Here is a 27,766-nt window from a genome sequence, read left to right on the forward strand (position 1 = left end):
TTTATCTGTCTTAACTTTCCTCACATAATAGGAACTAGATAACATCGTTATCTTCTCTGTATTGACCTGATGTCGGTTAGTTTTCTTCTTATTCCCTTTCCTTTTCATCTGGGAAGAAATGGAACTGATGCTAGTAAGTTTTGGCTAACCCTGTATCTTCCAAAGTGGTTTACATTCATCATCTCTTCTAAATAGGCAAGCATCACCGTGCAGGCTTTATGTTTCCAATCCCTGACCCCAGCTGGCCGGAAGTTTTCCAAAGGTCCCAGATGTAAAGGCTGAAGAAGGATGGTACTTCCTTTGACACATCATTTTCATTTCCAATCCCCAGGGTACTCGTGACATTTTGTTTGGCAAGTGTGCATCGGGACCATTGCGTACACAGCAATGCTACACACTAAAAATAGTGTGACAATTAAGATAAGAGTCCCTAACGACAGAACTAGAGTCTAAACGTGGAAATGCATTACAACCATCTCAGGTGCCTTGGCTGAGGTATAAATAGAATGTTCTTAGAATGTCAGTGAGAGAGACTATGCCTTGCTTATGGGGAGTTTAAAGCAAAAGTGATGGTACCAAATTATGCCCATCATCTCCTTCCATGACATATGCAGTCCATAATTTCTCTGTACCTGAAGAAGCTAACTGCTGGGCAGAGTACTGTTCCTTCTTTCTGGCTTGTACTTAGCTATTGTTGATCTTGGCACTGAGTGGCACCAGCAGGAGATCAGAATGCAAGCAAGCAATGATAGGGTAGGGCAGGATGTTTATTTCCTCAAATTCTTCTCTGTTAAGTAACTCCACCCATCAATCAAAAGCCAGCAGAGCTGTCCTGAAAATCTCAGGTCACTCTGCTCACTGGTCACTTGCTCCTTCAGAGTTAGGGTTGGTAGACTCTGTACATGTGTGTTCCAGAAAATGTTACCGTTGTTTACCCTCTAAAAATACCATCTCCATTAAAATTTTTAAGGAGGAGGAACTGAGAAATGACTCAGTAAGAAAAGCACGTGCTTTGGCATGTAAGGAACTGAAGTTTTTTAGAGGGGTTGAGGCTTTTTTTTTATTGAACAACTTTATTTTAAAAAACAGAGATAAATGTACAGATTTTAAAAGCATGTTTGCATAAAGGTATATGAATACATTTTGGTCAATACTTGATTATTTCTAAGGATTTATATGCATTAAAATCTTACTACTTACGCTAAGCATAAAGTACATATAAAACAAGATGAGGGGTGGGCGCTACGCTGGTTGTGTGTACGCTGTGTCTCTGCTGCGAGCATGGCTGAGGAAGAAGGAAATCAGGAAATCACTTCCAAGATAGAAAACCCAACAGATTCGGCATCGACTTTACTTGACAAATCGGCTTTACCTGAAAAATCGGCATTACCTGACAAGTCGGCTTTACCTGACAAAAGGACTTTACCTGACACTTCTCAGACCAGTGAGAATCCACCATCACCCCCCCGACTTCACCTGACACCCCTCAGACCAGTGAGAATCCACCATCACCCCCATTCAAATAGTTCAGGAAAACAACCTATGAGTGGAACACTTAAAGAAAGATTAAAGAAAGCAAGATCTTCATCTCATTCTTTTTGTAGTGTGGTGAAGCGTATTAAGGTAGAGAATGAAGAAAATGATCAGACCCTTTCAGAACCAGGAGAATCTTCAAAAGAAGAAAATGGTTCAAAGGCCCAAGAAAGCTTGAAAAATAAAGACAATGAGCCTGAAAATGAGAGCTCAGAGAATAAAAATTCATCTGAATCTAAGTCGCTTGAGAATAAAAATCCATGTGAATCTAAGTCACTTGATACTGGGTCATCTAGTACCCTACAACAAGATTCTGAGAGTAAGACTATTAAACAAAGATTAAAGGAAGAAAAGATAAAATTGACTAGGTAGATTCAAGAGAAGGAAGACCTTCTTCGAAGGTTAAAGCTGGTCAAGATGTATAGAATAAAGGTGAGAAGAACCATTGAATCATTTTTACATAAATTGCTGTAATTTCAAAAATTGGAAATAAATTTTAGTCTGGTAAGCAAGAAACCAAATAACCAGAAACCTGGGTTACAAGAGCTTTGACTAAAATAGAAGTAATTGGTTCAGAGTGAGGCAGGTGAACCTCTTCAACAAGAGGTAAAACTTAGAAAGCTTTGGCTTTTGATTAATGCACAGGTGAAGCCAGCAGCAAGATTAGAAGTGTGAATTGTTAGATGAAGATGTAGTGGGAACAGACCAAAGAATGCTGGGTGCTTTCAGTAACAATCATGCATCTGATAAAATGTCAGGCATTTTGAGAAAACATAGACTTAAGGTTTCAGCTCACATGTTGAGTACATAGAACACAGGTGTCTAGAAGGAAGAGTTGTTTATTATCTGTGGTTCTTAACCTCATTCTATCCCAAAATGTGGAGTAAATGACAATAGCATATCTTATATGTGGTTTTGGATTTTTAGGACTTTTCTAAACGTAACTGATTCTAAATTTTAAATACTTTAAACTTCAAACTTTAAGAACAGTTTGCAGTTCACAGAAAAATTAGGAAGGTATAACACAGCATCCTGTCTTAAAAGTATAGTTACAATACAAGAAGTGTATTGAGAACCTCAATTTGTTCTTACATTTAATATGTGAAAAAAGGTTTGCCCAGAGTGTGTACTGCCCTTTATGCCTGTGTCACTGGCCATTAAAGTTAGACAGGAACTAAGTACTTTAGCCGCTTGATGTAAGTTAAAATGCACAGCGTCTGATTACAGACTGACTTTCTCTGTTTCAGAATGATGTGACTGAGTTAGAGGATTTAATAAAGAAGTGGAGGAGATGTGGCCAGCGGCTGCTGTGTGAGCTGCAGTCGATCATGTCTGAGGATGAGGATGAGAAACTGACCCTCACCGAGTTGATCGACTACTATGGGATAGATGACAAACTGCTTCACTATAATAGAAGTGAAGAAGAATTTACAGGGGTTTGATCCTTTTCTTTTTAAGGCCTTTTTCCCCTCTTCTTGGGGAGATGGTATCATACCCAGGGCCTCAAAAAATGTGCTCTGTTCCTGAACTGTACGATTGGACCCCTTTATAGAATATCTTTGGGAATGGCAATGAAAAGAGAAATGTTTTAAAGGGGAAAAAAAGGTCTAAGCTGTTATGGCTTAGAGGGAGGAATGTTGAGCAGTTTGGGATATTCTGACACAAAATTATAAAACAAAGCCTAGTATTTTGGATATGTTTGTTAAAGAAAATATTTAAGTATAAAAAATTTAAATTGTGCTTAAAAGGAAGTTTGGATAATTCTAGAAACCATGGTTAATACATGATTTTTGGGGCAAAAGTTTTTATATTCAGTATTAAAAAGTAGTCTGTTGAATGTCTAAACCTCCAGTGGCATAAATGTAACTTGCTCCTCCTAAGTTTGTGGACCTATCCTCATCTGCTTAACATACTATCTGCTACTCTAGCAACTAATTAAACTTACATGTCTACAGTTAAAAAAAAAAAAAAAAAAAAAACAAGATGAGGGAACGGCGGCTCGTAGAGGCTGAGCAACTGATGGGTGGGAGACCTGGGCTGCCAGGGAGCAGAGAGATCTCTGCGGAGTGCACACAGAAAGTGCACCCCCCTGCCTTGCCCTGCCCTGCCCTGCCTGATCCAGCGACCAGGAACAGAAATTTGGAACTTCTGTTTCCACCCTGCGGCGATTTCAGGACGCAGAGCAGAGCCTGGCCCATCTGCCACTCAGAATGGCAGCTCGTAAAGGCTGAACAACTGGTGAGTGGGAGACCTAGGCTGCTGGGGAGCGGAAGGATCTCTGCGGAGTGCACACGGAAAGTGCACCCCCTGCCTTGACCTGCCCTGTCCTGCCTAATCCAGTGACCAGGAACAGAACTTAGGAACTTCTGTTTCCACCCGGAGGCGACTTCAGGATGCAGAGCGGAACCTGGCCCATCTGAAACCCGGAATGGCGGCTCGTAGAGGCTGAGACACTGGTGGATGGGAGACCTGGGCTGCCAGGGAGCAGAGAGATCTCTGTGGAGTGCACACAGAAAGTGCACCCCATGCATTTCCCTGCCCTGACCTGTCTAATCCAGCGACCAAGAACAGAATTTTGGAAATTCTATTCCCACCCGGCTACTCTGAGGCATAGAACAGGGCTCGACACAGCTGCTACCTGGACCAGTGGAGATCCAGGGACACAGACCAGATACAAGGGAAAGGCAAGAACATATCACGGACAACAAAATGGCAAGAGGAAAGCGAAAGAGTAAATCCCAAGTAAACCAAGAAAACCTGGCAACACCAGAAACCAGATCTCCCATACCAGCAAACATCGGAATTCCAAACACTCCAGAAAAGGAAGACACAGACCTGAAATCATACCTCAAGATGCTGATAGAGATACTTAAACAAGAACGGGAGGAAAAGCAAAAAGATTCAGAAGCTTTTAAAGAGGAAACAAGAAAAACACTCAAAGAACTCAAAGAACTAGAGGATAACAGAATCAAAGAGATGAAGGAATGGAAGAGGGAATTTAAAACGGAAATTGACACAATAAAGAAAACACAAAAAGAGATAACCCTAGAGATAGAACACCTAAAAAAGAAATCAGGAGTCACAGAAGCAAGCATTTCCAATAGATTACAAGAGATGGAAGAGAGAATCTCAGGGGCAGAAGACAAAACAGCCAGAGAAGATGCAAAAAACAAAAACCTCCTAACCCAAAATGTCCAGGAAATCCAGGACAATATGAGAAGACCGAACCTAAGGATTATAGGAATAGAAGAGGGAGAAGAGTATCAACTAAGAGGCACAGTAAATATCTTCAACAAAATCGTAGAAGAAAACTTCCCTACCCTCAAGAATGAGATGACTACGAGCATAAAAGAAGCCTTCAGAACTCCAAATAGGTTGGACCGACACATAATAGTAAAAACATCAAGTGCCCAAAGCAAAGAAAGAATACTAAAAGCAGTAAGGGAAAAAGGTCAGGTAACATTAAAAGACAGGCCAATCAGAATCACACCCGATTTCTCAACAGAGACTATGAAAGCTAGAAGAGCCTGGACAGACAACATGCAGACCCTAAGAGAGCACAAGTGCCAGCCCAAGCTGCTATACCCAGCAAAACTATCAATCACCATAGATGGAGAGATGAAGATATTTCAAGACAAATCAAAATTTACACAATATCTGAACACAAACCCAGCACTACAACGAATTATAGGAGAAAACCAAATACAATGAGGAAAAATACAGCCTAGTAAAAACAAGAAAACTCCTAAAGAAGAAAACTAAAAGAAGAAAAAAACACAGACACAACTCAACCCAAAAAAACAATAATGGCAGGAAACAGAAACAACTATTCCTTGATATCTATTAACATAAATGGTCTCAACTCCCCAATAAAGAGACATAGACTATCAGACTGGATACATAAACAAAATCCAGCCTTTTGCTGCATACAGGAAACTCATCTCAGAGACAAAGACAGACACTATCTCAGAGTAAAAGGGTGGGAAAAAAACTTCCAAGAAAACAGCCCCAAGAAGCAAGCTGGAGTGGCTATTCTAATATTGAATTAAACAAATTTTCAACCAAAAGTTATCAAAAAAGATAAGGAAGGACACTTTTTACACATTACCGGGGAAATCTATCAGGAGGAACTCTCAATCCTTAACATATATGCTCCAAATAAAAAAGCATCCACATTCATAAAAAAAAAAAAAAAAAACCCTACTAGAGCTCAAAAAATACATTTCACCCTACACAATAATAGTGGGAGACTTTAATACCCCACTCTCACCAATGGACAGATCATGGAAATAGAAACTGAACAAGGACACTGCAAAACTAGCAGAGACTGTGAACAAACTAGAATTAATAGATATATACAGAACATATTATCCTAAAGTAAAAGAATACACCTTCTTCTCACCACCCCATGGCACCTTCTCGAAAACTGACCACAAAATTGGACATAGAGCGAGCCTCAATCGATATAAGAAGATTGAAATACTCCCATGCATCCTCTCAGATCACCATGGTCTACGGCTGGTCTTTAACAACAACAAAGACAACAAAAAGCCCACATACACATGGAAACTAAACAACGCTCTGTTAAAAGATAGCAGAGTCAAAGAAGAAATAAAAAAAGGAATTAAGGATTTTCTAGAATTCAACGAAAACGAAAACACAACATACCCAAACCTATGGGATACAATGAAAGCAGTACTGAGAGAAAAGCTCATAGCCCTAAGTGCTTCCAAAAAAAAAAACCTGGAGAGAGCTTACATCAGCAACCTGACAGCACAGCTAAAAGCCCTAGAACAAAAGGAAGCAGATATACCCAAAAAGAGTAGACGGAAAGAAATAATCAAAATTAGGGCAGAAATAGACAAAATAGAATCAAAAAGAACCATTGAAAAAAATCAACAAAACCAAGAGTTGGTTCTTTGAGAAAATCAACAAGATTGATAAACCCCTAGCCAGACTAACTAGAGGGCAAAGAGAAAGTATACAAATTAACAAAATCAGAAAGGAAAGTGGGGACATAACAACTGAAACTGAGGAAATTCAAGAAATCCTCAGATCCTACTACAAAAACTTATACTCCACAAAATTGAAAAATCTGGAGAAAATGGACAAATTCCTAGTCAGATACAAGATGCTAAAGTTAAACCAGGACCAAGTAAACCATCTAAATAACCCTATAACACCTAAAGAAATAGAAGAAGTAATCAAATGCCTCCCAACCAAAAGAGCCCAGGTCCAGACCGGTTCAGTGCAGAATTTTATCAGACATTTATTGGGGATATAACACCAATACTCTCCAAACTATTCCAAAAGATAGAATCAGATGGAAAACTACCTAACTCATTTTGTAAGGCTACAATAACCCTCGTACCTAAACCACACAAAGACCCTACAAAGAAAGAGAACTTCAGACCAATCTCACTTATGAACATTGATGCAAAAATACTCAACAAAATCCTTGCAAACCGAATCCAAGAACACATCAAAAGGATCATTCATCATGACCAAGTAGGCTTCATCCCTGGGATGCAGGGATGGTTTAATATAAGGAAATCCATCAACGTAATCCACCATATAAACAAACTCAAAGATCAAAATCACATAGTCATCTCACTAGATGCTGAGAAAGCATTTGACAAAATTCAACACCCCTTCATGTTAAAAGTCCTGGAAAGAACAGGAATCCAAGGTCCATACCTAAACATAATAAAAGCAATATACAGCAAACCAACAGCCAACATCAAACTTAATGGCGAGAAACTTGAAGCAATCCCACTAAAATCAGGGACTCGACAAGGCTGTCCACTCTCCCCCTACCTATTCAACATAGTACTGGAAGTCCTGGCTGGAGTAATTACACAGCAAAAGGAGATCAAGGGGATACAAATTGGAAAAGAAGAAATAAAAACATCACTCTTTGCCGATGACATGATAGTGTACTTGAGTGACCCCAAAAATTCCACCAGAGAACTCCTACAGCTGATAAACAAGTTCAGCAAAGTGGCTGGATACAAAATTAACTTGAACAAATCAGTAGCCTTTCTATACTCAAAGAACAAACATGTGGAGAAAGAAATTAGGGAAAAGGTACCCTTCACAATTGTCACAAAAACTATGCAATACCTTGGTGTGACTCTAACTAAGCAAGTGAAGGACCTGTATGACAAGAACTTCAAACCTCTAAAGAAAGAAATTGAGGAAGATCTCAGAAAATGGAAAGATCTCCCATGCTCATGGATTGGAAAGATCAACATCTTAAAAATGGCCATCCTACCAAAAGCAATCTACAGATTCAATGCAATCCCCATCAAAATTCCAACCCAGTTCGTCATGGAATTGGAAAGATCAATGTGCAATTTCATATGGAACAACAAAAGACCTAGAATGGGAAATCCATTTTCAACCACAAGAAAACATCTGCGGGAATCACTATCCCTGACGTCAAGATATATTACAAGGCAATTGTGTTGAAAACTGCATGGTACTGGTACAGAAATAGGCATGTGGATCAATGGAATAGAATAGAAGATCCAGAAATGAGCCCTCATGTATATGGTCACCTGATTTTTGACAAAGGAGCAGTAAACATTCAATGGAAAAAGGACAGCCTATTCAACAAATGGTGCTGGTCCAACTGGCATTCAGCATGCAAAAGAATGAAAATAGACCCTTTCTTATCTCCTTGTACAAAGCTCAAGTGTAAGTGGATCAAAGATCTCTACATTAAACCAGATACACTGGAACTATTAGATGAGAAAGTAGGGAAAACCTTAGAACACATAGGCACAGGGAAAATTTCCTGAACAAAACACCAATGTCTCAAGCTCTAAGGTCAAAGATTAACAAATGGGACTTAATGAGATTGCAAAGTTTCTGTAAGACTAAGGACATTGTCAAGAAAACAAAACGGCAACCAACTGTTTGGGAAAAGATCTTTACCAACACCACATCAGATAGAGGCCTAATATCCAAGGTATACAAGGAACTCAAAAATCTAGACACCAGAGAATCAAATAACCCTATTAAAAATGGGGTACAGAGCTAAACAAAACATTCTCAGTTGAGGAACACCGAATGGCCGAGAAACATCTGAGGAAGTGCTCGACATCCTTAGCCATCAGGGAAATGCAAATCAAAACAACCCTGAGATTCCACCTCACACCAGTCAGATTGGCCAAGATCCAAACCTCAGATGACAGCAGATGCTGGTGAGGCTGCGGAGAAAGAGGAACACTTCTCCACTGTTGGTGGGGTTGCAAAGTAATACAACCACTCTGGAAATCAGTCCTGCGATACCTCAGAAAATTGGATATAGTACTACCTGAAGACCCAGCTATTCCACTTCTGGGCATATACCCCAGAGACACTTTAATACACAACAAAGATATATGCACCACAATGTTCATAGCGGCTCTATTTATAATAGCCAGAAGCTGGAAGGAACCCAGATGTCCTTCAGAAGACGAATGGATACAAAAATTGTGGTACATATACACAATTGAATACTACTCAGCCACCAGAAACAATGACTTAACCAAATTCTTAAGAAAATGGCTGCATCTAGAGAATATCATCCTGAGTGAGATAACCCAGTCACAAAAGAACAGACATAATATGCAGTCACTGATAGTGGGATGCTAACCCCAGAGGCTTGCACTCCCCCAGAAACAACTCACAGACTGTATGAAGTCCAAGAAATAAAGAAAACAAAAAATATACATATATTCACAAAACAAGAAGACTTTGACTATTCCCATGTTGCGTTTTATTTTGCATGTACTTTACGCTTATTGCAACTAGTACGTTTTCAATGCATACTGTCAAGCCCTTGAAAAAAATCAAGTGCTGACTAAAAAACATACTCACATAGTTTTATGTAAAATTTATTTTAACGTCTGAAAAAACAGTACTGACAAAAATGTATAATTTTAAGCAAAAAATGTTTAAAATCTTTACATTTATCTTTGTTTTGCAAAATAAAGTCGTTTAAAAAAAAGATTAAGCATAATGATTTTCCTTTTTTTTTTTTTTTGAACTTTGTTTTTCTTGAGCTTCATAGATTCTGTAAGTTGTTTTGGGGGTGTTCAGAGCATTCTGGGGTTAGTATCCAATTTATCAGTGACTAAATATTATGTCTGGTTTTTTTTTTTGTGATGGGGTTACCTCACTCTGGATGATATTCTCTATATGCACACATTTTCTTAAGAATTTCATAAAGATATTGTTTCTGATAGCTGAGTAGTACTCCTTTGTGTAAATGTACCACACTATTTGTATCCATTCATCTACTGAATAACGTCTAGGTACTTTTCACATTCTGGCTATTATAAACAGAGTTGCTATGAACATTGTGGTACATGCATCTTTGCTGTATGTTGGAGCATCTCTGAGTTATATGCCCAGAAGTGGAATAGCTGGATCTTCAGGTAGTACTATGTCCCATTTTCTGAGAAACTGCCAGACTGATTTCCAGAGTGGTTGTACCAGTTTACAAACCACCAACAGTGGAAAAGTGTTCCTCTTTCTCTGCATCCTTGCCAGCATCTGCTGTCATCTGAATTTTTGATCTTAGCCATTCTAAATTTTATATTTAGTCACTTTTCTAAACTTGTTTATCAGCTGTAGAAGTTCTCTGATGGAATTTTTTGGGTCACTTACATACATTATCATGCCATCTGCAAACAGTGATATTTTTACTTCTTCCTTTCCAGTTTGTATCCCTCTGATTTCCTTTTTGCTGTCTAATTGCTCCAGGCAGGACTTCCGGTACTATGTTGTATAGGTAGGGGGAGTGTGGGCAGCCTTGTCTAGTTCTTGATTTTAGTGGTTTCCCACCATTAAGTTTGATGTTGGCTATATGTTTGCTGCATATTGCTTTTATTATGTTTAGGTATGGGCCTTAGATTTCTGTTCTTTCCAAGACTTTTAACATGAAGGGGTGTTAAATTTTGTCAAATGCTTTCTCAGCATCTAGTTGAAATGGCCATGTGTTTTTTTTTTCTTTAAGTTTGTTTACATGGTGGATTACATTGATGGATTCTCATATGTTAAACCATCCCTGCTTCCCAGGGATGTAACCTACGTGTTCATGGTGAATGATTGTTTTGATGTGTTCTTGGATTCGGTTTGCAAGGATTTTGTTGAGTATTTTTACATCAATGTTCATAAGTGAGATTAGTCTGAAGTTCTATTTCCATATAGGGTCTTTGTGTGGTTTAGGAACAAGGGTTATTGTGGCCTTGAAAAATGAGTTAGGTAGTGTTCCATCTGACTCTGTTGAGTGGAATAGTTTGGAAAGTATTGATATTAGGTCATCAGTAAATATCTGATCAAATTCTGCACTGAACCTGGATTTTTTTGTTTTGTTGAGAGGCTTTTGATGAATGCTTCTATTTATTTAGGTGTTATGGGATTATTTGGATAGTTTGCTTGGTTGGTCCTGGTTTAACTTTAGTATCTTGTATCTGTCTAGAAATTCATCCATTTCCTCCAGATTTTATAGCTTTGTTGAATGTAGGCTTTTGTAGTAGGATCTAATGATTTCTTGAATTTCCTCATTTTCAGTTGTTGTGTCCCCATGTTTCTTTCTGATTTGTTTAATTTGAATACTCTCTATTTGCCCTCTACTTAGTTTGGCTTAGGTATTATCAAACTTGTTAATTTTCTCAAAGAACAAGCTCTTGGTTTTGTTGATTCTTTGAATGGTTCATTTTGTTTCTATTTGGTCAATTTCTGCTCTGAGTTTGATTATTTCTTGCTGTCTTCTCCTCTTGGGTGTATCTGCTTCCTTTTGTTGTAGAAATTTCAACTGTGCTGACAAGTTGCTAGTGTATGCTCTCTCTAGTTTCTTTTTGGAACCACTCAAAGCAATGAGTTTTCCTCTCAGTGCTGCTTTCATTGGATCCCATAGGTTTGGATATATTGTGTTTTCATTTTCATTAAATTCTAGAAAATCCTTAATTTCTTTCTTTATTTCTTCTTTGACCATGCTATCATTTAGTAGAGCATTGTTTAGTTTCCATGTGTATATGGGCTTTTTGTTGTCCTTGTTTTTATTAAAGACCTGACTTAGACCATGGTGATCTGATAGAATGCATGGGAGTATTTCAATCTTCTTATATCTATTGAGGCTTTTTATTTTGTGACCAATTATATGGTCCAGTTTGGAGAAGGTGCCAAGAGGTGCTGAGAAGGTGTATTCTTTTGTTTTAAGATGAAATGTTGTGTAGATGTCTTTTAATTCCAATTGGTTCATAACCTCTGCTAGTTTCACTGTGTCCTTGTTCAGTTTCTGTTTCCAGTATGAAAGCCTATGTCTTTTTATTGGGAAATAGAGTCCATTTATGTTAACAGATATTAAGGAATGGTGGTTGCTGTTTCCTGCTATTTTTGCTTTTAGAGGTAGAATTGTGCCTGTGTGTCTTTCTTCTTTTTGGTTTTCTTGTTTATGTATTTTCTCATTTTTCTAGGATGTAGTTTCCCTCCTTGTATTGGGTTTTCCACCTATAATTTGTTGTAGTGCTGGGTTTTTGGTCAGATATTGTGTAAATTTAGTTTTGTCCTGGAAAATCTTAGTCTCTCCATCTATTGTGATTGAGAATTTTGCTGGGTATAGCAGTTTGAGTTGACATTTGTGTTGATATTCTTTACCCTCTTCTATTCCTATTATCCTTATTTTTGGTCTTCTTATTGTGTCCTGGATCTGTCAAACATTTTGTGTTAGGAGCTTTTTGGCTATTGCATCTTCTCTGACTGTGTTGTCTATGTTTTCAATGTTTTCTCCAGCCCCTGAGATTCTTTCCATCTCTTGTAGTCTGTTGGAGATGTTTGCATCTATGACTCCTGATTTCTTTTTTAGGTTTTCTACCTCTAGGGTTGTCTCTTTTAGTGCTTTCTTTACTGTTTCCATTTCCATTTTCAATCCTTCTTCAATTCCTTCATCTTTTGGTTCTGTTTTCCTCTAGTTCTTTGATTTCTTTGAGTGTTTTTTGTGTTTCCTCTTTAAAAGCTTCAATTTCTATATGCTTTTCCTCCCCTTCTTGTTTAAAGATCTCCATCATCATCTTGAGGTATGATTTCAGGTCTAAGTCTTCTTTTTCTGTAGTGTTTGGCATTCTACTGTTTGCTGTGATGGGAGACCTGGTTTCTGATTTTACCAGGTTTTCTCGGTTTCCATTGGGTAAGTTCTTTTGCTTTCCTCTTGCTGTCTTGTTCTTTGTGATTATAAGTGGTCTTGTTGTCAGTGATTGGTTCCTGTCTCCTCTGTGTACCTGCCTTGTGTCCCTTGGTCTCTGCTGTTTTAAGTGGCAAATGACTTGAGCATTTGGTCCGCACATAGGGCCTTCTTTGTGGAAACCGAGTCCCTATGGCAGGGTTCCTGCTCCCCTGAACCAATCTGGGGTCCACACTTTCCGCATGCCAGGCCTAGACCTCTCTGTGCCCCAGCTACTTGCAGTGCAGTTTCACCAGGCCTGTGTCCCTGGGTCTCCACTGTTTCCAGTGGCAAATGGCCTGAGCGTTTGGTCTGAACACAAGGGCCTTCCTGGTGGAAACTGAGTCCCTATGGCAGAGTTCTTGCTCCCCTAAACCAATCAGAGGTCTGTCGGAATGCCAGGCCTAGTCCTCTCTGCGCCCCAGTTTCTCATAGCACAGTCTCACCAGGCCTGTGTCCCTGTATCTCTGCTGTTCCTGGTGGCCTGAGGCTTTTTTTAATTGATCATTTTATTTATTTACATTTCAAATGTTATCCCCCTTCCCAGTTTCCCCTCTGCAAACCCGCTATCCCATCCCCTCTCCCCACAGTTTCGGTGAGGTTGCTCCCCCATCCACCTACATACTTTTGCCTCACCACCCTAGCATCCTCCCTACACTAGGACATCAAGCATCCACAGGTCCAAAGGCCTCCCCTCCTATTGATGCCATCAGATAAGGCCATCCTCTGCTACATATGCAGCTGGAGTCATGGGTCCTTCCATGTTTAATCTTTGGTTGGTGGTTTAGTCCTTGGCAGTTCTGGGGTGGGAGGGTCCAGTTGGTTAATATTGTTGCTCTTCCTATGGGGTCCTTCAGCTCCTTCAGTTCTTCCCCTAACTCTTCCATTAGAATTCCAGTACTTGGTCTGATGAGCATCCTCATCTGTATTGGTCAGGCTCTGGCAGAGCCTCTCCTCGGACAGCTATACCAGGTTCCTATCAGTATGTACTTCTTGGCATCAGCAATAGTGCCTGGGTTTGGTGTCTGCAGATGGATGGATTCATAGGTGGGACAGTCTCTGGATGGCCTTTCCATCAGTCTCTACTCCACTCTTTGCCCCTGCATTTTCTTTAGACAGGAGCAATTTGGGGTGCATACTTTTGAGATGTCTGGGTGGGTCCATCCTTCAACCTGGGGCCATACCTATCCACTGGATTTTGTTTCTACGGGTTCTATTTCCCTTTTGCTGGGTATTTGGTTAATTTAATTTCTTTTGGGTCCTGGGAACCTCTTGCTTCCCTGGCATCTGGGACTTTCTAGTGTCAACTCCCAGTTCCCCAGCCTCCACTGCTACATACCTCCATTCAAATTTCTGACCCTCTATACTTCTCTGCATCTCCTCCCACACTTGATTCTGCCCCCATTTTCCCTCCCTCTCCTCTTTCCCTCCCAGGTACCTCCCTCCCTGTACCTCCCATGACTATGTTGTTCCCCCTTCTAAGTAGGACTGAAGCATCCACACATTAGTCTTCCTTCTTCTTGGGTTTCATATGGCCTGTGAGGGTGCTAAATCCCCTAAAACTAGAGTTAGAGATCACTGTGAGCCTTCATGTAGATGCTGAGAACTGAAGCCAGATCCTCTGTATAAGTACCCAGTTCTCTTAACTACTGAGCCATCTCTCCTGTCCCAGTTTATGTGGATATTGGTGGTGTGACTCACAACTAATACAAACTACACATACTAAATTCCACAACAGAGAATTGACAATGACATGAGCCTGTTCAGCAGATGAAACTCGACATCCTCACACACTAAAGAAAAGGCCACTGGAGGCTCACCCTTGAACCGTATTTATCATTAACAATCTCGCCCCTAGCAGATGCTTTGTGACCTCCATGAGGTGATACCTTTTCTCGCACCTCCAGAAATAACTGAACCACATGGTCATGGACAGATATCTCTGATACAGGGAACCCACTAAATCTTCTGTTCTTTCAGTTGGTTACTCAGTTTCCATGTGTCTGTAGTATTACCGCAATGAGTGTAGGAACCTTCATTCTGTGGAATGACTGACCTGCCTATGTTAATCTGCTCAGCTGTCCTCAGACCACCAACAGTCTAGACAGTGAAACACCATCAGGAAATGCTTCATCGGATTTGGGGAGTATAGATTTGTGATTCTCTAAGTTACTTTTCTATCACCATGACAAAGTACCATGATCAAGACAACTTATAAATAAAAATATTTAATTTTGGAGTCATGGTTCTAGAAGTCCATGATCATGGTGAAGAACATGGCAGCAGGCAGGCAGCAGGCAGGCATGGTGCTGGAGAACAGCTGAGAGCTTACATTCTTATCCTCAAGTGGGAGACAGAGAGAGCACATCAAAAATGGGCTGGGCTTTTAAAATCAAAAAGCCAGCCCACAGTGGCACACTTCCTTCAACAAGGCCATACCTCATAATCATTCTGAATAGTTGGACAACAGGGTACCGAGTATTCAAACCTTTTGGATCACGTTCATTCAAATCACTGTACTTGGTGAGTTCGAACTTGGAATGTGCAAGGCTCTGATTTAATCTGTTTCCCAAAAGAAATGAGAGAGAAGAGGACGGGACCTGGAGGAGGGATAAAGATTAGTGCTCACAACCCAGATGCCAATCCCTATCCTTACAGCATCACTTACATTTCTACACCTCTTCTACTGCCTGTTATTCCTCCATATTATTTTTCAAAACAATCCATTTGCTCTGTGAATCTTCAAGCCTTTCTAACCACTCTTATGTTGGGGATCTAGGCTCATCTTGGCCTTTAATCACACTAATGTGAGAAGTCCCAGTAGTGTACCCTTTAAGAGGGATGGGTTTAAAACTTGTTTTGTATTTGAATCACTGCCAAGTTATTAGCGATGAAGTGATTTCAGGAAGAAAAATAATACATAGTTATAGAGTTAACACTATTTATTTCCTTGGACTCTGTAGAAATAATTCTTTTGTGTAGCCTCATGCAGCTAACCCTTGGTCTAGCGGTATAGCTACAATGCAAGGTCATGGTGTTTTCCTCCTAGAGGTGAGTTGGTCTCTGAAGTTCTTTTTCTTTTTGTCATTGGGAGCAAAGGATTCCTTAACACTGAGTTTTGAAGAGTAAGATTAGTCTATTTCAAAGATGCTTGGACTTCTTATGCAGATTATTCCCACATCACCACCACCTGATTCCACACACAAAGAGAAAGGTCAAACTTCAAGAGTGACACAGACCTTTTAAAAATGAGTCAGATTGAAAACACGTGTTTATACCTTCTGTTCTTGTTTCAGCTATTGCTAAAACGAATGTGAAAAAAAAAAATCACCTGCAAAGTCCAAGTAAAGGATGAGGCATGCAATCAAGGAGGGATGCTAGAAAATATCTGCAGCCAAGGGAAAGGAAGATGGGTCCTTTCTCTGGGTCAGGAGTCAGATGGGCATCTGTCTTCTGAACAGAATTATTGGATGCAAGAAGATAATAAAGCAGTATTGCCAAGACCCACAAGAAAACTGTTCCCAACCAAGAATTCTATATTGAGCCACACTCTTAGAATATGAAGCTATGCAAAAGGTTTTTTCCCCCTTTTCAAACATGTAAAGTTTCTAAAGCTCTTACCTCCTACACAGCATTTCTCAGGAAGCTACCAGAATAGGTGTTCCTGCAGAAGAAAGTTCACTGGGGAAGCAAAAGACAGAAAGAAATCAAGGGTCCAGTGAGGAACAGGGACAGAACTTGAAGTGAAGGAGCACATGGCACCTTTTGTTCAAGATCATCAAAAATACTTTGATGGATAAACTCAAAGGAGGTGTTAAATAATGTCATGACGAAGCCCAGTATTTCCTATAATAAATAAACACTGATAAGAAGTACCTTCGTGATAGCAACAGGAAAACACTGATCCAAACGTGCAGTCCTTCCATGTGCAATGGCATAGGTCACCGACCCAGGAAATCACTCAGTTCCAGAGACTACAAGAAGTGGAAGAGAAATATGGATGTATTGAGTTTTCCTGGAGAGTCACAAACAAAAATCTACTCATCCCAGATAATAAACCAATGGCCAATCGCACAATTCCACCAGAGTCCCAACTTAGCAAACCGATGATTTGGGGGAGGGGGTTACTAACAGAGGGATAGATAAATGAAGGGTTATTTACATGAGCATGAAGAACCCCAAATTACTTGTTCCATCAAACATCCCACCCCAGCCTAGGTAAGGATTCATGAGAGCTGCATCCCTGGAGGTCACTGAAAAGCTTTGGGATGGCTCCCCTGGTCTGAGAGTCCTCTCCTCAGCACTTCTTACTGTTTGCAAAATATGAGACCAGTAAAGTGGTCTGTAAATCTTACAAGTTTCAGAAAAATCCTGAAAATTAGGAGTTTGGATCTTGGACCTTGTAAGATTCATGTACTTCCTGAGTCTTAGTAGCCTTCCTCCTAGAAGAAATACATCAATTCAGAGGAAATCACTGAAGAACAAGAAATCTTAGGACAAGAAATGTGCTGGAAATTTATGGAGTTTTCCTGATGACTTCAAAGGAAATTAAAACATGATGATTATCCAACTAGTTTCAGTGCGTTCACAGGATATTTCCATTTGGGGGAAACAAATGGAATAATTATGTCATCTATAGTTGCAGCAACTGACCAGCAAATTGATGACCACCAAATGTGGTTTTTGTATTGTGTGTGTAGTGTATGCATGTATATGCACATGTGTGTGTTGGTGTGCTCATGGGTGCATGAGCAGAACAGATGGAGGTCAACATTGGTCATCTTCTTCTACTGTTTTCCACCGTGTGGATTTTATTTGTTGTTTCAGAAAACTTTATACAGTGTATTTTGCTTGTATTTACCCTTATTTCCTCCCAAGTCCATGCACCATTAAAGAAAACTGACTCTCCCTCTCTGGAATCCATCAAATAGTGCTTAAGCTAAGGATGGAAGCTCATGAGACTATACTCATTGCGTGCTATGTTGCCTGGCTTGACCCGGTGTAGGCAGCCACAGCTGCTGTAAATTCATGCACGCAATGTTCTCTCATGTCTAAAGACATTGTTTTGTTCTGGGTTTCCTGGATTGGAAGTTTCTTTGTGCAGTTGGTGGTGGTTAACTTAGACAATCAGAACTGAACAAAGTGGAGAGGATCAGTGTCTGTGGGAATCTCATATGCACACAGCCCATCCACATCACACTTTCTAAGGTTTATGAACCATTACTGAAGGTAGGGCTAAAAGAGTTCAAGGTCTATCTTGCTCTCCTGAGACAGAGTTTCTCACCGGACTTAGCACCTGCTGTTTCACCATTGCTAGCCAGCATGATGTCTGTATGTCTGTGCCACCCACTACTGAGGTTACTGAAAACCACCCAAAGGATAGTTATTTACATTAATGATGGAGATCCAAACCCAGGTTCTTATACTTCTTTGGCAAGTATGTTAGCCACTGTTCAACTTGCCCTTCTGAAATGAAAGACAGCTTTAATTTGTGTTACATAAGCTACTCAAATGCAAGCATTCATGTATCCATGCACAGAAAAGTCAGCAAAGACAAGCAATTAAACCTTTGACTTTTTCTCAGTAGGTGATGGGATATCAAAGGCTTTGTTTTTGTGCTTGTCATGATAATCTACACAATTCACCATTGAAATAAAGAATTAATTTATGTCAGACATTCCCTTCCCTGGTCTCTCTCTCCCTCCCTCCATTCCCCCCCCCATGTGTGTGTGTCTGTGTGTGTTGGGTAAGGAGCATGGCCAATATACAATTCAGGGATAGTATAAGCTACAGAATAACAGGAACAAGTGAATAGGGTGTCAAGAGGCAATCTCACAACACTGAGACAAATCTCTTGTGATTGGCTTAGCTCCTTCTCTGTGGGCCTTTTATGACCAAATTATTAAGTCTGCATGCAGGTCATTCATTCAGCCAGTCAGCAAAGAAGTATTGAGCAATAACAGTATTAGCAACACAGCTGTGTGGAGAGACAAGCAGGAATCCAAAGCCTGGGAGAGACAAGCAGGAATCTAAAGCCTGGGATGTCACATGTCTCTAGAATTCAACCATTTGCAGATTAGCCAATCTTAGCAAAGTGGGGAACTTTGTAGGGATCTGATGCAGGGTGATCTTGGGGTCCCACATGCAGTCCTATGGACATGGATGTGATGGGCACAAAGATCTGAAGTGGCCTGACCACTCTAGACCTTCTCATTTGATATGGGGTGCCCAAAACTTCCCTTCAAAGACAGGTCACTAGAACCAGTAACCAGCTCCTGTCTGGTCCCATTAGGACTTGTAAAATCAGCACATTTTTCATTCGGTGACTATTGATTTAAGTGTATTGATCTCAATTTATTTGCTGTAATTAAACCTGTGTAATTATTGCAGGGGAATCAATGCAAACAGGCTCATATGTTTTCTGCTTCACAAGCTCCCCATATTGATGCCATTTATTCCGATTTCTCTGTGGCTTCACAGCAAGAAAGCAGGGTCCTAGCACGAGGATCCTCAGAAGTAAGAGAGGTGAGCAACAGAAATGGCCCAGGGCAGGACTCTTTTTCCCTTGAAAGCAGATTTATTACAGAAGACCTCACCAGACACACTGATTTCCTTCCTAATGTTTTATCAGAAGAGCCAGCAAGATGGCTCAGTGAGAAAGGTAATTGCCACAAAGCTTGATGACCCAAATATAATGCTCTTACCTGTAGGAAAGAGAAATCCAACTGCAGTAAATTGTTCTCTGACCTCCACAAGTATGCCATTGTTTACAAGAGCACCACATTAAGTATGCAGACAGACAGAAAGACAGACAGAAAGACAGACAGACACACACTAAATAAAAACGTAATTAAAACCAAGTTTCAACAGAAGATGAAACGGTAGCAAAAAGTAGACTAAGCGCGGGCACCTGTGCATTCCCAGTGGTTGCCCTGCCCTGAACCTCCTCACTGAGAAACAAAAGGAACGTGAACATATTTCACAAGTGCACAAGATGGAAGATGCCCTGAGGTGGGGTACTACCTTATGACCTACTTCGTTCATTTAGCAATATTCCATGAGTACCATGTATGTCACCATATTTCTACATCGCCATAATAGTTTCCCTTTTATCAATTTCAAACAGGAATGGAAAAGATTGCCATTTCAAAATGTTACCAACTTCTTTGTTGTTTTGAAAAGCAGCAGTAAACTTAGAGAATATGTCACTTCACACTTCTGAAGTTACCTGCTTAAGGTAAATTTCCCCTTGGAAATTCCTATTGGCTAAAAGAGAATAAAATCATCAAGAAATTGTCCGGAGTTGGTTGTTTTCTTAGATTTCTGTTTCCTATAGCAGTGGAGACTAAGCAAGAGCAACGCCCACATGAAAAGACACTCAGACTCTCTCGTGTCATTGCGCAGTCACTAAAGTGCTTCACCTGCAAGTAGGAGGACTGGAGTTTGACCCCCTAGGATATGTAACATACTGGGCACAGTGGCACGCGCTTGTAGCATCAGCACTGGGAGGCAGAGAAAGGGAAACAGATGAACTCACCAGACAGCAAATCTAACTGGTGAGCAGCAGGCAAGTGAAAAAGAATCCTTTCAAAGGAGATGAATGGCATGTCTGAAGAAGGCCTCAGGCATGTACCCCCACTACACACATGCACCACACTACACACATTCACATACCCACACACATGCACCTCCCCACACACACACACCTCCCCACACACATGCACTTCCCCACACATATGCACTTCATTGCACACATGCAGTTCCCCACACACGTGTACCTCCCCACATATATGCACCTCCACATACACATGCACCTCCCCACACACATGCACCTCCCCACATACATGTACTTTTCTACACACATGTATCTCTGCATACACATTCACCTTCCTGCACACATGCACCTTCCAATACATATGCATCTCCCAGCACACATGCACTATCCTTCACACACATGCACCTCCCCACACACACATACACTTTCCTACGCACCCCATCCTTCATGTTTGTTGTGTTCGTTATTTTCTGTCGCCGTGATAAAATCCCACCAAAGAAGAGTTTCTTTGGCCTCACCGTTCTACAGGAAGAGCACAGAATGAGGGGGAGGGATGGCAGCAGGCACCCAGAACCAGTAGCTGAAAGATAACATCTTCAACTATAACATGAAAGAGAGAACGTCAACTGGAGAGGGAAGAAACCATAAACCCTCAAATTCATCCTCAGTGATGAAATTCTCCAGAAGGCTGTACCTTTCTGTAATCCCCCAAACAGCACTCACTACCAAGAGGAGAACATGTGTTCAAATGCATACACCTGTGGGAGACATTTCACATTTAAACCATCACCCCATAGATGGTTATTTTGAAGGCATTTTTAAAGGTACGTTTCTTAACCAACCATGAATAATTATGTAAATCAGATGCAAATCAAGACTACAATAAAATATGCTTAGTGTACATTTTCTGTGATGGCTGGAATAAGAAGATTAAGGCAATTGGAGCAGCAAACACCAGTAGGATATGCTGAAGAGACAGAAGCAGAGGAATCACAAGTTCAAGCCTAGCCTACATCACACATCTGAGGCTGGAGCGCTGCCTTGGTGGTTAAGAGTACTTGCTCTTCTGCCGGAGCACTTGAGTTAGGTTCCCAGCACCCAAGTCAGGCAGCTCACAAATGTCTACATCTTCAATGCTATCTGCTGGTTTCAGTGTTGGGGGGGGCTATGTACATATAACTATATACATACACAAAATTTACAACTCATTTTTTATCAGGAGAAAAGTATTGCTGAGGTTCTGGGGAAAATAGAGCTTTTTGCTGATAAGATTGTAAATTAGTCTATTTTAAAAATCAGTCTGATCTTACCTAAGAGTTATTTGACCCAGCAACTCTATCACTAGCTCCACAGCCTAAAGAATTGAAGCCAAGAACCTCAATAGACATGTGTAAGCCAAAGATTCCTGCATCATTGCCCATAGAAACCAATAGGTGGAAGATGCCTAATGTCTACCAACAGGTGAATGTTTAAATAAAATGGGGAGGATACACACAATGGAGTGTTTATCACTGACCCTTAATAAATTGATGCTAGGTCAAATAAGCTAGGTTCTATGAACATGCATTATAGAATTCCACTTGTATTAAATGTCTACCTTGAGCAGGTTCAAATCTAGAAGTGAGTAAATGCATGGAAAGAGAAAGGAGATTACAGTTTTGGGGACTGTGCAAAGAGTAGAATTGTTGCTTCGTGTGTCTAGCTTCTGCATAAGAAGATTTAAAACTTTGGGCTTGATGGGCACGATAGTGCACGAGTATCATCCCAGAGCTCTTTAATGAGACCCGAGGGACTCCCTCCTAGGATCCTTATAGGTGCTGCAGTACTTCTACACATCACTGAGCTACAGACCAAAACATAACTCCTGAGAGACAAAGTACATCCCAAGTATTCTCCTAGTACCCGAGACTGGGAAAGCACAAAGTTCACAAGAAGTGAAAAGGCGTGACTGTTAATGGATTCAGTTTCTTTGAAATCAAGGAATAGCATGATTTAAAGTCAATTGTAATGGTTGCATCACGCTGTAAGCACACTAATATCCATGGCACTAGGTACTTTAAGTAGTTAGCTACATGGTGTCTGAATTCTGACTCAAGAAAGCTGAGTTTTATTTGTTTGTTTTAAAATTATTTTATTTTATATTCATACGTGTCCTGTGGGCTCACCATGAGCATATTTTGTGACCATGGAACATCATACCCCTAGAACTGGCATTATACCAGAGTTATAGGCAGCTACGAGTCAACATGGAATGCTGGGAATCAAACACAGATCCTCTGAAAAAGCAACCAGTGCTCTTAATCACCGAGTCATTTATCTCTCCAGTCCTACTCTCTCACCCTTCCCCTCTCCCTCTCCCTCTATCTCTATCTCTTCCTCTCCTTCTATCTCTATCTCTCTTTTTCTTATCATGAGCCTCACTAATAATAAATGGTGTGTTATTGTTCAGTGTGCTAAATATCCATTTGACTGTTTTTATTTTTACTAATGTAAAGATGCATTTGGAGTCCATGTTCACAAGCATTTTGTAAGCACATTATATTCTTGAAGTTGATACAAAATTCCACAGATGGTACTCTTCACACCAAAAGAGAAGTCCAACTCTAAACATACTGGCAGTCTAACAGGTTGAATTAATTTTATTTGTCACAGGATAAACATGACATCAAAGGGCAGAACAAAGAGTCTCCTTGAGTCTGCAGGAACATCTAAAGTGCTTTAGAAACTTGGTCTCGGGAATCTATTGCTTTCATTTTCTAATGAGAGAGAAGTCAATTTCTCAAGGGCACACAACCAGCTCTCTAAGTTGGGATCTGCAGTTCTACCTCTGGGGTGCTAATCAATCCAAAATCCCCTCTGAAGAGGACTGACCACACAATTGGCAGCCATACATAAAAGGGAGTTGTGGCTGAGCCTCTGCACTCCGTAAGGTTTAAAAACTTGCCACTGCAATATCGCCGAACAACCGCTGCCTTCAGAAAACTGGAGCTGTCAAAATTCACATCTCATTTATAGCTGCTGAGATCGTGCAGAAAATTCACCAACACAAGCATAAATATTTCCAAGTCCATCAAATGCTGCTGTGGGATATTCTGAGCCTACCTGGGTCATAAGGAATACACTTAGACATCCCTGTTCAGCCATAGCCCTGATTCAGAATGCCTATGACCTGTTAGATATGTCACCCAAACCAGGAAATATCAAAGTCACATCACCAAGAATACAGTTAACAGAAGGTCAAATGACAATCATACCTGAGGGATTAGACATTTGATTGAGTTGGATACTACATTCATGTCATCATGGATAATTATTTTATTTGACAAGAACTCTACAGTTTATCTACTCAAGCCTTTGACTTCAGGAATAAAAACAAAAACAAAAAAAACCCTGAAGTCTTCACATTTTTAATAGCTATCCATTTTGGTCATTTCTGAAGGATTCTAAAACCTAGCTGTGTGGTCATTTTCTTCCCACTCAGAAAAACCTTCAGTCGGTTTCAATGCCAAAGCCTAAGCCTGTGAATTTAATATTTTTCAGTTTCTATGTGGCACTGGGACTTGTTCAACTCTAACTCCCCTTAGCTATGAAGACTGCAAGGGAATCCAATTCTCAGCGCTGCTCATGTTTTCCAGTCACACGTCCTCAAATTGCTAAAAATATCTTCTCTGTGAAGCAGGAAATGAAATACCAGGGTGCTGTTTTCTGATGACACAGAAAACAGGGGAGTAAATGTAGACATGTTGGCAAAGTCTTTTGCTAAGTATGGGAAACTGCTGGTGATGAGCATTGTTGATACTTCACATTGACAGAAATTTCACTTACCCTAGGGGTGTGTATGTGTGTGTGTGTGTGTGTGTGTGTGTGTGTGTGTGTGTGTATGTGTGTGTATCAAGTATATACACATACTTCATATATATGCTTGTGCATAAACAAATATCATATATATAGGTAAATACAGAGATATATGGTAAATACAGAGATATATATAAATACAGGTCATTGTAACCCAGCAACGGAAAGAAAACTACATGTGGAACTCAGCAAAATTTTTTTATCTATTTCTTCTATTTTTTTCACATTCAAATGTAATTATTTAGTATATTTTAGTCTTTAACAATTATCCTAGAAATAGGTATGTTTAGGTAGACAACCTGAATTAACTTTCTGAAGGAAAAACTTAGTTCAAAAACTATAAGTATATTTGAAATGAAATCAAAGACATTACGATAATAGTTCAAAACATGTGTAGAGTTTGTTTAACTTTTATAAATATACTTTCCATGTGCTTTGGTTGTTTACCAGTCTTATGCCACATTTCATATATTGATGAAAATATCTTATTTGAAATATATATGGGTGTCTCTAACTATATATCTATATATGGATTTACTATATATTCTGCTGGCTGGTTTTGTGTCAACTTGATACAAGCTGGAGTTATCACAGAGAAAGCACCCTCCCTTAAGGAAATGCTTCCATCAGATCCAGCTATAAGGCATTTTTTTCAACTAGTGATCAAGGAGGGGGAGCCAATTGTGTGTGAGGAGGTCAGTGACATGCCTGGGCTAGTACCCTTGTCTTCAATAAGAAAGCAAGTTGAGCAAGCCAGGGGAAGCAAGCCAGTAAGTAACATCCCTCCATGCCCTCTGCATGAGCTTCCTGACCTGCTCAGGTTCTAGTCCTGACTTCCTTTGATGATGAACAGCAATGTGTAAAGTGTAAGCTCAATAAATTCTTTCCTTCCCAAGTTTGTGCAGGAATAGAAACACTAAGACAAATTGGTACCAGAAGTGGGGTATTCCTGTGGCAACCTCACCATGTTTTGGGGAGGACTCTGGAAGGACTTTGGAACTTTGAACTAGAAAAGCCCCTTGGGAAATTAAGAGCTCTGTGAAATGTTCTGTAGGAGCTTGGAAGATAATGGTAAGAACAGTGCAGAAGATGGAGACCTGGCTTGTGAAATTTCAGAGGGAAGATTAAAGACTCTTGTCAGGGCTGTTGCTGTTTTGATTGTAAAGATTCTGTGGTTTTGGTTAGCTGGGGCTGATGAATAAGATTGGCTGTGATTAACAAGATAACAGAAATACCAAAGCAAAACCTTTGCATTACTGAGACTATTGATGCTGGTCAGCTGGAGCTAATAAATTAGTGGTGATTAAGAAGAGGCCAGCATCATTGAGGTGAAATCTTCTGGAAAGTGTTTCCTAAGAACACAAAGAAGCTGTGTTCCAGAGATAGCCAGTACCTCATGCTATAGCTGAACTTGGTAATGTGTAAAAGTCACCCAAGTGGTACTGGTTTTGAAGAAACGAAGATATCATGGAGAGCAGCTGAGACTCAGCACTGTGAGAGACCATGGACGGCTATTGGAGAAGGTACAGCCTTGGTTGCAATTAATGCCCCAGGAAGCAGTGTTTTGGAGAATCCATTGCCATGAGGTGACAACCAAGAGCAGCAGCGGCAGTGGAGATTGGGCAACTGGACCCTAGAGAACAATGTGTGTGCTACAAAGGGAGAAGTGACCCAAGCCCTTGGAAGAGCTCAGAAGTTTGTGAGTGGATCCTAATCATTGGATAGAGTTTGACTTTTCTTTTGATTGTGACTGTGTCCTGATATTTTTCTGTCTTAAAGAAGTGGACCCCACTGTTAAGAGACTTTAAATTATAAAAACACTTTGATTTTTTAAAAGAGACTAGATTTTTTAAAAGGGTTTACAATTTAAATATGTAAGAATTTGTAAAAAAAAAAAACTGTAGAAATTTTAAGGTTATTTAGATCTTGGAAATGAATAAGAAAGTAAGAGTTGAGGCTTAATAGTATTGTGTTTGTGTGTCAAGTTGACAAAGGGTTAATTGTACTGGCTGGTTTTTGTGTCAACTTGATACAAGCTAAAGTTATTACAGAGAAAGGAGCTCTAAGGCATTTTTCAACTAGTGATCAAGGGGGAAGGGCCCAGCCCATTGTGTGTGTCTGTGTTGGGGGTAACATCCCTGAGCTGGTACCCTTGACTTCTATAAGAAAGCAAGCTGACAATGCCAGGAAAAGCAATCCAGTAAGTAACATCCCTCCATGTTATCTGTATCAGCTCCTGCTTCCTGACCTCCTTGGGTTCCAGTCCTGACTTCCTTTGATGTTGAACAGTCATATGGAAGTGTAAGCTGAATAAACCCTTTCCTTCCCAACTTGCTTTTTGGCCATGATGTTTGTGCAGGAATAGAAACCCTAAGACGTATATGTATTTATATATGTACATTAAGTTAAGCACAACCCAACACCTGCTTTAATTGAATTAATGGAATGGATATTTGTACATAGAGTTGTGTAGAGTCTATGTGATGAATTAGCCAGACAAAAACCTGCTGCAATGTCTCTTTTTCTTCATCTTTTATTGCCCTTGTTTCCTAAGAGGGCACTTCTGGGTGGGCATTTTATGATGTTAGACTCTTTTCTAGTTGATGTTGTTTTACTGTTTAAGTCTGTGCCATTGTCTGCTGACCTGGTGCAATGTGATCTACAGCAGAGCCATCAGCCAACTGGAGGATGTGTGAACTGGAACAAGGAAGTGCAAGCAGTCAAGATGTCAGGACCGAGGTTTGCACACTTTGAGTTAAGTCATAGTTGAGGGGTATAAAATCTCTTACTTTTATTTAAGCCCAGGGCTAATAAATAGCAGACATGTTATTTTTAACTGGCTCTTGGTTTTCGTCTATCACTTTGTACTATGCATGGTTAATAACCACTTCTAGCTAGCAGAAGAGAAACTACTCCTGCCTAATTGCCTGCCAAGGCTCAGAAAGGTCTCCCACCAGTGATTCATAACACTGTTGACATCATAACTCTACTTAGTATTTTCTTGCTCTTAGTCTTTTACTCATACTGTTGTTCACTTCCTGTCATTTTTAACAACCATACTATGAACATCCAATTTTTAGTAGGTGCTGTGAAAGCCCTCTTTCTCCACATAGATCATACACATACATGTATAGACACACAAATGTATACACATATATTTACAATGGTGACTATATTCCCCTCTGGTAACTTCTTTCATTAAATATACTTGTTTTTACATTTATCTACTTTGTCACATGTGTGTGCATATGTATGTGCACATAAGTATCTATGCATATGTATATATGTTCATAGGTGTGTGCTTACATGTGTGGGTGGGTATATTGTGTACACACATGTGTATATGTACACAGATGTGTGTGATTTGAGCTTGAGGTGGACCGTGGTTGACCTTTTGTATCTTCCCCATCCCTACGTTAGTGTTTGGTATAGAATCACTGAACCTAGGGTTTATTAACCAGCTTAGACTTGCCAGTGGGCACCAGTAAGCTCCAGTGAGCACTACTGAGCGCCATCACTGGTAGTGTTACATGTGTATCACCAGGTTGACTTTTGGCAGGAGCAGGGGGGAGGGGAAGTTGTTGTGGAGAACGAGTTCAGGTCTTTGTGTT

The 27,766-nt window shown here is 40.1% G+C and overlaps 1 pseudogene across 1 annotated transcript; it reads left to right on the top strand.

The window, feature by feature from the left end:
* Positions 1–1,281: 1,281 nt before the first annotated feature.
* Positions 1,282–2,975, top strand: LOC308422598 (swi5-dependent recombination DNA repair protein 1 homolog; annotated as a pseudogene). Its single transcript has 2 exons — positions 1,282–1,965; positions 2,781–2,975. The product of its transcript is annotated as a swi5-dependent recombination DNA repair protein 1 homolog (transcript).
* Positions 2,976–27,766: the final 24,791 nt, after the last annotated feature.

This window comes from Micromys minutus (genome assembly GCF_963924665.1).
Source record: "Micromys minutus genome assembly, chromosome: 7".
Lineage (NCBI taxonomy): Eukaryota > Metazoa > Chordata > Mammalia > Rodentia > Muridae > Micromys > Micromys minutus.